Source organism: Myodes glareolus, chromosome 27 (assembly GCF_982192425.1).
Source record: "Myodes glareolus chromosome 27, mMyoGla1.1, whole genome shotgun sequence".
Classification (NCBI taxonomy): Eukaryota; Metazoa; Chordata; class Mammalia; order Rodentia; family Cricetidae; genus Myodes; species Myodes glareolus.
Window position 1 is genome coordinate 29010539 of NC_142052.1, and position 12032 is coordinate 29022570.

Here is a 12032-nt window from a genome sequence, read left to right on the forward strand (position 1 = left end):
CCATGATGTGAGTTCCTAGGTACTTCTTCATGTGTTTTTTTGCACTCTGTGATTCCTCCTGTACCTCTCATTGCTCGCACGCTTACCTGTGCTTTAGACAAGGATTCCCATGGTCTGATGAGTTTGAGGACCTCCAAGCAGATAAACCAAAATTTTTAGGATGACCAGCTCATAACCATCAGTTCCCACAGCTCCATCCCCAAAGAGTCAAATGGAAGGCCATGTTATATTCCCTGGGTGCTGACCCTTGATGATTGCTACTGTTATGGCAATTTATTTTGAGCTCCAGGGACCAGTTTCAAGAAGCTCAATTAGACAGTGTATTTAAAGCTTGATTTTGGTGATCTTCATAACCACACAGATGTCCTGCTAATAAGCAAGCTCTCTGACAATCATCAGTGTTTCTCATAGGTATAGGAAGCCTCATATGATTTGAATTCCAGGGAATTTCCTGACCTTACCAAAAATCAATAAAAGCTTCTAGCTCAGTATAGGATGTAGAACAGCCTCCATGAGTAGAAGGCACTAGTGAGGGTTTTAGCTTTCCTCTACCTGAATCTCAACCAGTGTTACTTAGGAGAGGACTAGTCTACCTTCTTCTGCACAGTTGCACCTTTATAGGATACAAAGCTATTTGTGATTCTTTCTAGCTGTAATCCTTGTGGCCTTACCACATTGATTAAACTCATAGGGTTTCTCTCCAGTATGTGTTCTTTTATGCAATTGAGTACTAATGTGTTGGGCAAAGGCCTTACCACATTGATTACATTCATAGCGTTTCTCTCCAGTATGTGCTCTTTGATGACTTTGAAGATTACTGTGTTTTGAAAAGGCCTTACCACATTGATTACACTCATAGGGTTTCTCTCTAGTATGTGTTCTTTTATGCAATTGAAGACCAATGTGTCCGGCAAAGGCCTTACCACACTGATTAAATTCATAGGGTTTCTGTCCAGTATGTGTTCTTTTATGCCTTTGAAGACTACACTGTTGGGAAAAGACCTTACCACATTGGTTACATTCATAGGGTTTCTCTCCAGTATGTGTACTTTTATGCATTTGAAGATAACTGTACTGGGCAAATGCCTTACCACATTGATTACATTCATAGGGTTTCTCTCCAGTATGTGTTCTTTTATGAAATTGAAGACTTCTGTGCTGGGCAAAGGCCTTGCCACATTGATTACATTCATAAGGTTTCTCTCAAGTATGTGTTCTTTTATGCAATTGAAGGCTTATGTGCTGGGCAAAGGCCTTACCACACTGATTACATTCATAGGGTTTCTCTCTACTATGTGTTCTTTTATGCAATTGACGGCTTCTGTGTTGGGCAAAGGCCTTACCACATTGATTACATTCATAGGGTTACTCTCAGTATGTGTTCTTTGATGACTTTGAAGATTAGTGTGTTGTGAAAAGGTCTTACCACATTGATTACACTCAAAGGGTTTCTCTCCAGTATGTGTTCTTTGATGACTTTGAAGATTATTGTGTTTTGAAAAGGCCTTACCACACTGATTACATTCATAGGGTTTCTCTTCAGTATGTGTTCTTTCATGCAATTGAAGTTTACTGTGCTGGGCAAAGGCCTTACCACATTGATTACATTCATAGGGTTTCCCTCCAGTATGTGTTCTTTGATGACTTTGAAGATTACTGTGTTGTGAAAAGGCCTTACCACATTGTTTACACTCATAGGGTTTCTCTCCAGTATGTGTTCTTTTATGCTTTCGAAGATCACTGTTTTCAGCAAAGGCCTTACCACACTGATTACATTCATAGGCTTTCTCTCCAGGATGTATTCTTTTATGACTTTGATGAGTTTCATAAAGAACAAAGTCTTTATCATCTTGACTGTATTCATAGGGTTTTTTTCCCAGTATGCTTTCTTTTAATCACTTGAATATTACTGTGATAAGCAAAGGCTTTACCACACTGCTTACTTTTAGAGCATTTTTGCCCATTATGTGTTTTTTCATTCTGTAGAAGGTGAGTGTCATAAGACAAGGCTTTAACACAGTGAGGATACATGGAAAGTTTCTTCTCACCATTTGAATTCCTTTCAATCCTGCAACAATAAGTGGCACATTTAAAAGATTTACCTCATTCAAGACACTGTTGAACAATATATCTATACGAATTAATTTTATAACTTGATCCAATTCTAAAAGGAATTAGGTATTAAAACTTCATAACTCTGTTTAAAATCATGTTTGCTTTTTAATTAATGATCAGGTTGCATCTAGGAATATGAGTATAATGATAAATTCCTTTGTCATGGTTTACCTTTTCACATTTACAAAAACATTTTATATTATATTATTCACACTTTTGAAGACAACCGAATACACTGAGAGATTTACCAACTTTACTGCATTCATAAATTTTACTATACTGTGAATCATATATATTTGCTAAGTGAACTAGGACATTCAGAAGTATTTGTACAAACCTAGAACTCATGTGGCATTTTTGTAATGTTTATATATTAATAATGATGTAGAAAACCATCAGTATTGTATACTTGAATCAAATTCAACAAGTATACTCTACATGGGGACTATTGCTGATCTTCTTTTTGTTCTCAAGGAGAGGTATGTTAAATCTTTCCATATCCCTATGCTCATAAGCTTATATACACATAGGAAAGGAAGAATAATTCACAGATATGAAATTGAGGTATATGGATTCATGAGGATTTAATAACCATCTATGCACTTAAAGCTGTGATTAGTGCATTGTTGCTTTTATTTAAAAGTTCTAGGAAAAATTACAGTATCATCAGAGGCACATTGTTATCAACTTGCACATGAAAATTACCTTGCATGTCTTCTAGAACATTGCCATAGTTCTTCAGTGTTATGGTCTTCCCAAATGTAACCTGAAATACAGCACCAGAATATATGTCATATCATTTAACAATGTTCAACATTTAGCTTATTATCTTAAGTGCACCTAAGAAATATGACTGCTTTATTCACCTCATTCTTCTTTCTAAATCAAATTGCAGAACAACATCCTTAACTAAGGAAAAGCTGTTTCCATACTTTGAAACATGAAGGAAATTCAATTTTACCTATAGAAATGAGGTTCCTGTAGGTCTCCAGCATTACATCTTTATAAAAATTCTTCTGGGAAGGATTCAGCAAATCCCACTCTTCCTTAGTGAAGTTGATATACACATCATCATAAGTCACTGCCTTCTAAAATATACCACACATGTGTAAAATGGAAAGCATGACAGTGATAATGTTGGAAATGCATACTTCTTTCAGAGTATAGACATATGATTCTGGTGTTCCTTACTCTTATTCCATGACATAGACAGTCACTTTTGAAGAAAAATTGAAAAGCAAAGTAAACTCTTGTCATTTCTGTACTCTTTATAAGGGTTTTCACCTCAGAAGAGCAATGTTTATTGACAGGAAGAGACAACAAAAAAGATCAACAGTATATAGTATGCATGAGAAAATTGTATGAAGAATTACAGACCACACAAAAAAAGTAATATGGACACACTGGGTTTATTGTGTCTTTAACCACAACACTCAGAAAACAGAGGTGGATATATTTGTCTCTAAGTAGAATGTCAGTAAAGCCTATGCAATCAGGTCCAGGACTGGTAGAAGAACACATTAAGACACTGTCTCCATTGCAAAATCAATGAAACAGACAAATGGAACAGAAAGAACTGAAAGACATTTATTCAAGTTCTTACATATAATTTTGCATTCATTCCAGTTCTCTATTCATCTTCCAGCTATCTAAGTGCCATAATTTAAACTGTAATTCCAATAACATTTTGTAGAATGGAACTTCATGTATAAAGCAGTTAAAATGGACAGATGAAAACACTAGAAATATAAATGTTGGTCATTAATAATCAACACAGGGCTGGTGAGAGGGCAGAGTATTTCAGAGTTCTTGCTGGTCTTGAGTGGCGGTGAGCACATTTTCCAGTACTTATATGGAGATCACAAATTTTCATTGTTCCATGATCAGGAATTCTGAGATCTTTTGATCACCATGATGACCAGGTATCCATGTAATTAATATCCAGACATATAAAATTGTCATATTGATTTTACAAAAAAATCAAGTCAAGAATAACAAGCCAGACGAATTTCATATACTTGCAATTAACTGAATCAGAATGCTCAGGCAGTATTAATGTCATAAATACATGACATCCTGGGAATCAGAGTGAAACCCTCCTTGAAATTTTAAAATTCAAGATACAAATGAAGCTCAGCACAGCAGCATACACTTGACATATAAAAAACCTGTATTCCAGGGCTATCACCCTAAAATATAAAAATGAATAGAGCCAAAAATGATGCCCCCCTTTACTTTCAGGTATTTGGAACCACACAGTAAGGGTTACTCAGACAAGCAAACAAAATAATTAAAATAGCAGGTTGTCAAACTCTGTAAAAGCAACTGTTTCTGCTATATCTTATTTTTACTTATAGAATATACGTAAGATATAGAATACATAAATCAAGCCTATTATGATAGCAAAATCATTTCAGTATAAGTAAAAAATTGTCAAATTAATGACAAACACAAAACAGTAGAGATAAATGTCAGGAAATAGTTGAGGGTATTAAGACTGACCACATACATTGAGGAATTTCATCTAGACAGGCTTCTCCTACTAAAGATTCACACTTGTCTGCATTTGTTTTTATTGCATACCTATAATTGTTTACTGTCCAGGGGTGCTTTTTAAAATGCTAAGCACTTCTTAAAAATGTAAGCTGCATCATTGCTAAGGGAAATACAGCAGAGACTGCTTTCCCCACCCAGTCCAGCATGGCAGAGCTGCTTGCTGCATATAAGCTGCACTCACTGCCCTACTTCCAGGCACACAGCCAGTACATGCAACCATTATGCAAGCTTCAGCACGCTCTTCACAAACCCCATCCAAATACCTGGTCTCCTGAAAGAACTAGAGCTCATACTAGCGGCACGTCCCTGAAATTCTACATGTCAAAATGGTGCATCTTTTTTTCCAGCTGCTGCTGCTGAGTCAGGAAAACCTCTCTTAAAGGAGGTGTGGCATGCCATCAGCAAAGAGCAACACGCTGTGTTAAACCTCTCTATGTTTTTTTTCTTGGAATTCCTTTTCAAGCCCTCTCAGGTTTTACATGGATTTAGTTGGCTATGTGGGCACCAATTTGTTCCAAAAAAAGGGCCACTTGTCCTTCCTAGCCACCCAGCTAGCTTAGATCCAAAAATAATTACACAGAAACTATTAATTACAACACTGCTTGGCCCATTATCTCTAACTTCTTATTGTCTAACACTTACATATTAATATAACCCATCTCCATTAATCTGTATATCACCATGAGGTCATGGCCTACCAATAAATCACATCTAGTAACTTTATCTAATTGTTTGGAAAGTAAGATATTTTCCCTTGAATGCTGGCTCTTTCCTGGGTCAGGTCACCTGTTCTGGTGTATTGCCTTGTCAAGTTCTACCGGCCGCTTTTGTGATTTTGATATGCCTGTTATCATTTTCCTTGCCTATAGGTTTTCCACCTATGTCTGTAAAAACTAGAAACCTCATGGAGATCTGCCCTTATTCTTGCTCTTCTTTTTCTTCTCCTCACTATTTCTACATTTTCCACTTAATCTCTGTTCTTCTCCTTACTCTTCTCCTTATTCTTTCTCTTCTATGTGCTTCCTTCACTTCATTTTTTTCTCTTGCATGAAAAATAAAGAAGACACAGAAGTAATGTTCTTAAGTTTAATTTTACATTCAAATCCTCCCCTGCTGTAGATATCCATTACGGAGGTCTATGGGGGTACTGAGGCTGGTAATCAAGGCCCCCTAATAGAGACAGAAATGATACCCCACCTTTTCTCTTCTATTGTCCTTCCAGCAGAAGGTGTGACACAAATTAAAGGTGTGCCTTACAGCTTCAAGTTCTAAAAGAAGAGTCATCCTGTCTGCTTGAGTTTTGAACTCCTCCTCAGCTGAAGTCACCTTTTCATCCTATTTGCATGGAATACAAGAATCTTTATACACATTTCCCATTTCTGGAGATTATCCACATTATTCTTCCTCAGATTTCTTGTCTCACTAATTTTCTAATCATGCCCTTTACTAACCCCTAACTATCCAGCCAACGCACTGGATAGAGTCCATCAGTCAGTAAATTGCTAGTTGCACATTAAGTCAATTCTTCCAAATAAACTGTATGAAAATGTCTACTCTTTGAACTTCTCCCCACTGTGAAGATTTCCCTTTATGAGTATCTTTCAGTGTTGTGCCAGTAAGGGGTTGCAATTCTGCAGCTGTCTAATTCTTGTTGGTTCCAGCACGATGTATAGAGCCATCAGCCAGGCCCTAGGCTTCTCTTCCTTATTCAGCCAATCATAAGGAATAGGCTATAGGTGTATGTTTAACAGCAGAAGGCATTGTAACAGGAGTAGAAATGATTGGCATCTGGCCACTTCTTCATGTAGCTTCCTTGTGCCTTTGCCTCTGCTTGGTTCTGATCTCTTATACACCACTTGCATTTGATAAAAGATTACAGATGTACATGTCCTACTTTATAACTTGATAGATCTGATAATACCCAGCTCATGATGGGCATTATAGGTCACATGATAAGGTGTTTACCCACTGTCAAATATTCAGTTTCTCCCAGAGACTGGAATTAATGGCATGTGCTCATGTTTGAATATATTTATTTTTGAAAGTGATTATATGGGCGGTAGTAGCAGACACTTGAAATGCATTTAAGAGATCCTTTATTGTTCCAGTTTTCCAGTGATCCTTTTCTTGTAACTCAGTTTTCTTCTTTTCCTGTGTGTGTGTGTGTGTGTGTGTGTATGTGTTTGTGTGTGTATGTATGTATGTATGTATGCAGACTATGTATCAAAGACCATAAATTGCAGTGATCTTCCTGCCTCTGTTTCAAGATTACTGGTACTAAAAGAATGTACTACCACACTGTCCAAGGATGCCTAGTCAGGGTCAGAAAACTAATGTTGATTAAAAAGTAGATTTCTCCTCCATTTGACAGAATTACTCTTAGGAAGGGATCAGCTCCCTAACGGTTTATCCAATGAAACGTAGTCAGTCCATTATCCTTACATACACAACCAACAAAAATGGAAGCAGTGAATTGCATTCATGTATCAGCATACTTATTCACCCACACTTAACAAGGATGAAGTTGGAAGGGATTTGTGGCAGGGATGAAATAAACAAATAAACCCCAAAAGTAATGTAACTTCTTTTAATTAACATTTTTGGGGCTTAATTTTAAATTAAAAAGAGCAGTTAGACAGCTGGCTCAGCAATTAGAGAACTGGGTGCTATTACAGAGGACCCTGATTGCATTCCTGGACCCTGCATGCTAGCTCACCATCTGTTCTAAATCCAGTCCCACGTATCTCATCCCTTCTATTGCCCTCTGTAGGTACTGTGCACAGGCATATTCACACAAAACACCATATAAGTAAATAAATTAAAGGTTAGAAAAAATAAAGGATGAAATTCTCTACAGTAATGTCACAACCCTGAGAAAAGCAACAAGCCAGGTCTAGTTAAAATGGATTCCTTGTCTTCTATGGAAGCAGCTGGGGCCTTCTGAATTGCTCTCCTGCACAGAACAAAAGCAGCTTTGTTCTGAGATTAATAGAGATCACCATAACCATTCTTTCAGAAGCACTGTATAGAGGGCTGTAAGGTGAGTGACTTTTCCTTGAAGTTTTCTGGCTTTGTGTTCTCCATGTTTTGTATCTGTGAGAATTATGGTTTTGGTACAGTTGTCATTTAGATCAAACATCAAGATTAACAATCAACTTTTCACAGTGTCATCTACTTGATTTTCAACTAAGAACTTATGGTATCATATGAACATGCCAGAGGCATTTCTTTCCATCATTTTCTAACTCACATATGTTCCTACATGACTTTGAGGTAAGAATGTCCCTAAATATCTGTTTTTACATTGTATTCATGTTCAGTAGTGGATTTATTAACTGAGCATGCTTTAGAAAAGGGAAAACATTACATGCACATGTTCAGACATCCTAAGTAAAATCCCCATTCTTCCTTTGTTGACAAAAAAAACCACTGATTTGAAAATTACTCCTGTTTACTGTGTGCCTCCTGCAAGCAATAATTTTTGTTTCGTTTTGTTTGTCTTGGCTGTTGAGATGCTATTTTTGGTAGTCAAACTGACTACCTCTGGGATTAACAACTACACAACGAATTAATTATATCTGAGAGAGATTTTACTTAGATGTTTTGAAATGGAAAAGTCCTCATGGTGGCATACAGATTAGTAGATATGGGTGAGTCAAGATGTGAGAGTTAGCCAATAATAGGCTAGAACTAATGGGCCAGGCAGAGTTTAAATGAATATAGTTTCCATGTAATTATTTTGGGTATAAAATAGCCAGGGAGCCAACATGAATGCAGCCCACCATTCCTTTTTGCAACAGCTTTCTAGACAAAAAGGAAGAAATGTTACTGAAGTTCTTAGTAATTCCATCATTGACAGGAGACCAAGAACATCAAAAATATTTTAGGAGCTATGACCTTTGTTGCTAAGTGATTCTGGGGTCCTTAGGAAGCAGGAAAGTTTAAAGTGGTACTGAAGGCCTGTAAGGAGAAAAGGACCCTTCATTAATCTCTATTCTAGGTGCAGACCTAACATTTCAACGTGGCTATGTCAAACCCCTGGCAAAGGAATCTAGTCTGTGGAGATCAAGAAATGGCAACTTATCTATCAGAAACAATAGTTTAACTAATTTCACATTAGCAACCACAACTAGAAACAAGCTAGAAAATTTTAAGCTTCCTTCCTACCCCTGCTTTCTGAACTGTGACTATGATTTCTTGAAATATGTGGACAGTGAACTCCGATTTTTACAAAAGTACCTCTGTATCACTACTCCATAATAAAATCTGGACAGCATTAGAACACAAATTCTCCTCCCTGTTTGCCTTCTTACTGTGAAGTCAAGGTTTACCCTGGAATATCTGACTCATTTGGACTAGTAGGCAGAAAATGGGTGGTAGAAATGATGTAATTATAATTTCCAAAAATTATGTTAAGAAACTGTAACAAACTTTAGGGCCATGTTCTCCAGGGCACCTCCAGCTCCTACTGCAGGGACTTCTTGATTTCTCAAGACCCTCCCCTCCCCCCATGTTCACCCTTTTGTCTGCAGGGTCCTTGGAACTTCAAGAGTCCTGTGCCTGTGCTGAGGACAACCTTACAGACCTGTGAGTGGGTGCAATCCCTGGGCAGCGAGGAAAGTCTGGGAAAGAAGCACTGGGCCCCTCAGCTCCTGCTGCAGGGGCTTTTTTGTTCCAAGCATCCCTGCTTCCCCACCCCCACAAGCATGCCCGATTGCCATCAAGGTCCTTGGCCCAGGAACAGTTCCTGCTCCTGCACTGAGGCTATCTACCCAGAGGGGAACAGTGTCTACTCCTGCACTGAGACTATCCACCCAGAGGGGAACAGTTCCTGCTCCTGCACTGAGGAGATCTACCCAGAGCCAGTCACAGAACAGATTGGACCAAGACGCCAAGACTATCCTGGCTGCATTTGAAGGAAGAGATGGGCAGGTGTCAATGCAAGAATTGCTCCAACCTGAAAGACAACATGACAACACCAGATTCCAGGGATCACAGAACAAGAAGACTTGAACACCCTATTCCAGAAGAAGTAGAAGAAATCAACTTTAAACATAACATTATGAAAATAATAGAGGACCTTAAACAGGAGGTGAAAAACTGCTACAAAGAAGTGGAGACGACAAACAAAAAGTTAGAAGAAATCTCTGAAAGATACTCAAGAAAACCAAGATAAAGCAATCAAACAGGTAATCAAGACTTGAAAGATGAAATGGAGGTAATGAAGAAAACACAAACCGAGGGAAGACTGGATATGGAAATTCTGGGTAATAGATCAGGAACTACAGAGACAAGCATAACCAACAGAATACAAGAGATAGAAGAAAGAATCTCAGACACTGAAGAAACTATAGAGGAAATAAACGCTATGATTAAAGAAAATAACAAATCCAACAAATTCCTAATACAAAACATCCAGGAAATCTGGGAGAAAATAAAAAGACCAAACTTAAGAATAATAGGGGTAGAAGGAGAAGAATTACAGCTCAAAGGCCCAGAAAATATATTCAACAAAATTTTATAAGAAAACTTTCCCAACCTAAAGAAGGATTTTCCTATGGAAGTTCAAGAAGCATACAGAACAACAAAAAGACTGGATTAAAAAAAGCATCCCCTCACCATAAAATAATCAAACCACAAAATATACAGAATAATGAACGAATATTAAGAGTTGCAAGGGAAAAAGGTCAGTAACATATAAAGGAAAACCTTTCAGAATCACACCTGACTTCTCAATGGAAACCATGAAGGTCAGAAGGTCTTGCATAGATGTGCTGCAGAAACTAAGAGACCATGGTTCCAAGCCCAGACTACTATACCCAACAAAGCAAAGCTTGCATTCACCATTGATGGAGAAAGCAAGATATTCCAGTACAAAAACAGATTTAAACAATACATAGCCACAAACCCAGCTTTACAGAAAATACTAGAAGGAAAACCACAAACCAAAGAATCCAACAACACCCATAATAACACAAGCATCTAACAACCCTCCACCAGCACAACTCAAAGGAGGAGAACACACAAACACCTCCACCAGAAAAAATAACCAGAGTTAGCAACCACCGGTCATTAATATCACTTACTATCAATGGACTCAATTCACCCATTAAAAAAGCACAGGTTTAAAGAATGGATATGAAAACAGGATCCAACATTCTGCTGTTTACAAGAAACACACCTCAAATTCAAAGACAGACACTATCTCAGTGTAAAGGGTTGGGAAAAGGTTTTCCAATCAAATGGACCAAAGGAACAAGTGAGTGTCGCTATATTAATTTCTAACAAAATTGATTTCAAGCTAAAGTCAATCAGAAGAGATGGAGATGGACACTTTATACTCATATGAGGAGCAATTTATCAGGAAGAAGACTCAATCCTGAATATCTATGCCCCTAATATAAAAGCACACACATATGTAAAAGAAACATTACTAGAACTCAAAGCATATATCAAAACCCACACTCTAATACTAGGAGATTTCAACACACCTCTCCCACCAATGGACAGGTCAACCAGACAAACACTTAACAGAGAAATAAGAAAACTAACAGATGTAATGAATCAAATGGACTTAACAGATATCTAAAGAACATTCCACACAAACAGAAAAGATTATACCTTCTTCACAGCATCTCTTGGAACCTTGTCAAAAAATGATCACATAATTGGTAGCAAAGCAAACATCCATAGATACAAAGAAATTGTAGTAACCAACTGTGTACTATTGGATCACCATGGAATAAAGTTAGAATTCAACAACAATTCTACCCCCAGAAAGCCTACAAACTCATGGAAAAAACTGAATAGTCAACTACTGCACCACCCCTGGGTCACGGAAGAAATAAAGAAATTAAAGTCTTCCTTGAATTCAATGAAAACAAACACACAACATACCCAAACCAATGGGACACTATGAAAGCAGTGCTAAGAGGAAAGTTCATAACACTTAGTGCCCACATAAAGAAAATGGAGAAAGCACACATTAGAGACTTAACAGCACACCTGAAAGCTCTTTAAAAAAAGAAGCAGACTCACCCAGGAGGAGTAGAAGACTGGAAATAATCAAACTGAGGGCTGAAATCAACAAAATAGAAACACAGAAAATGATCCAAAGAATCAATGAAACAAAAAGCTGGTTCTTGGAGAAAATCAACAAGATTGACAAACCCCTATCCAAACTAATCAAATGGTAGAGATAGAACACACAAATTAATAAGATCAAAAAGGAAAAGGGAGACATAACCATAAACACAGAGGAAATTTAGAGAATCATTAGACCTTACCAAAGCCTATATGCCACAAAATTGGAAAATGAAAAAGAAATGGACATTTTTTTAGATAAGTACCATATACCAAAA

General features: G+C 37.4%; 1 pseudogene; it reads right to left on the minus strand.

Moving 5' to 3' along the window:
* Positions 1-630: 630 nt before the first annotated feature.
* On the minus strand, positions 631-7420 carry LOC148117635 (uncharacterized; annotated as a pseudogene).
* Positions 7421-12032: the final 4612 nt, after the last annotated feature.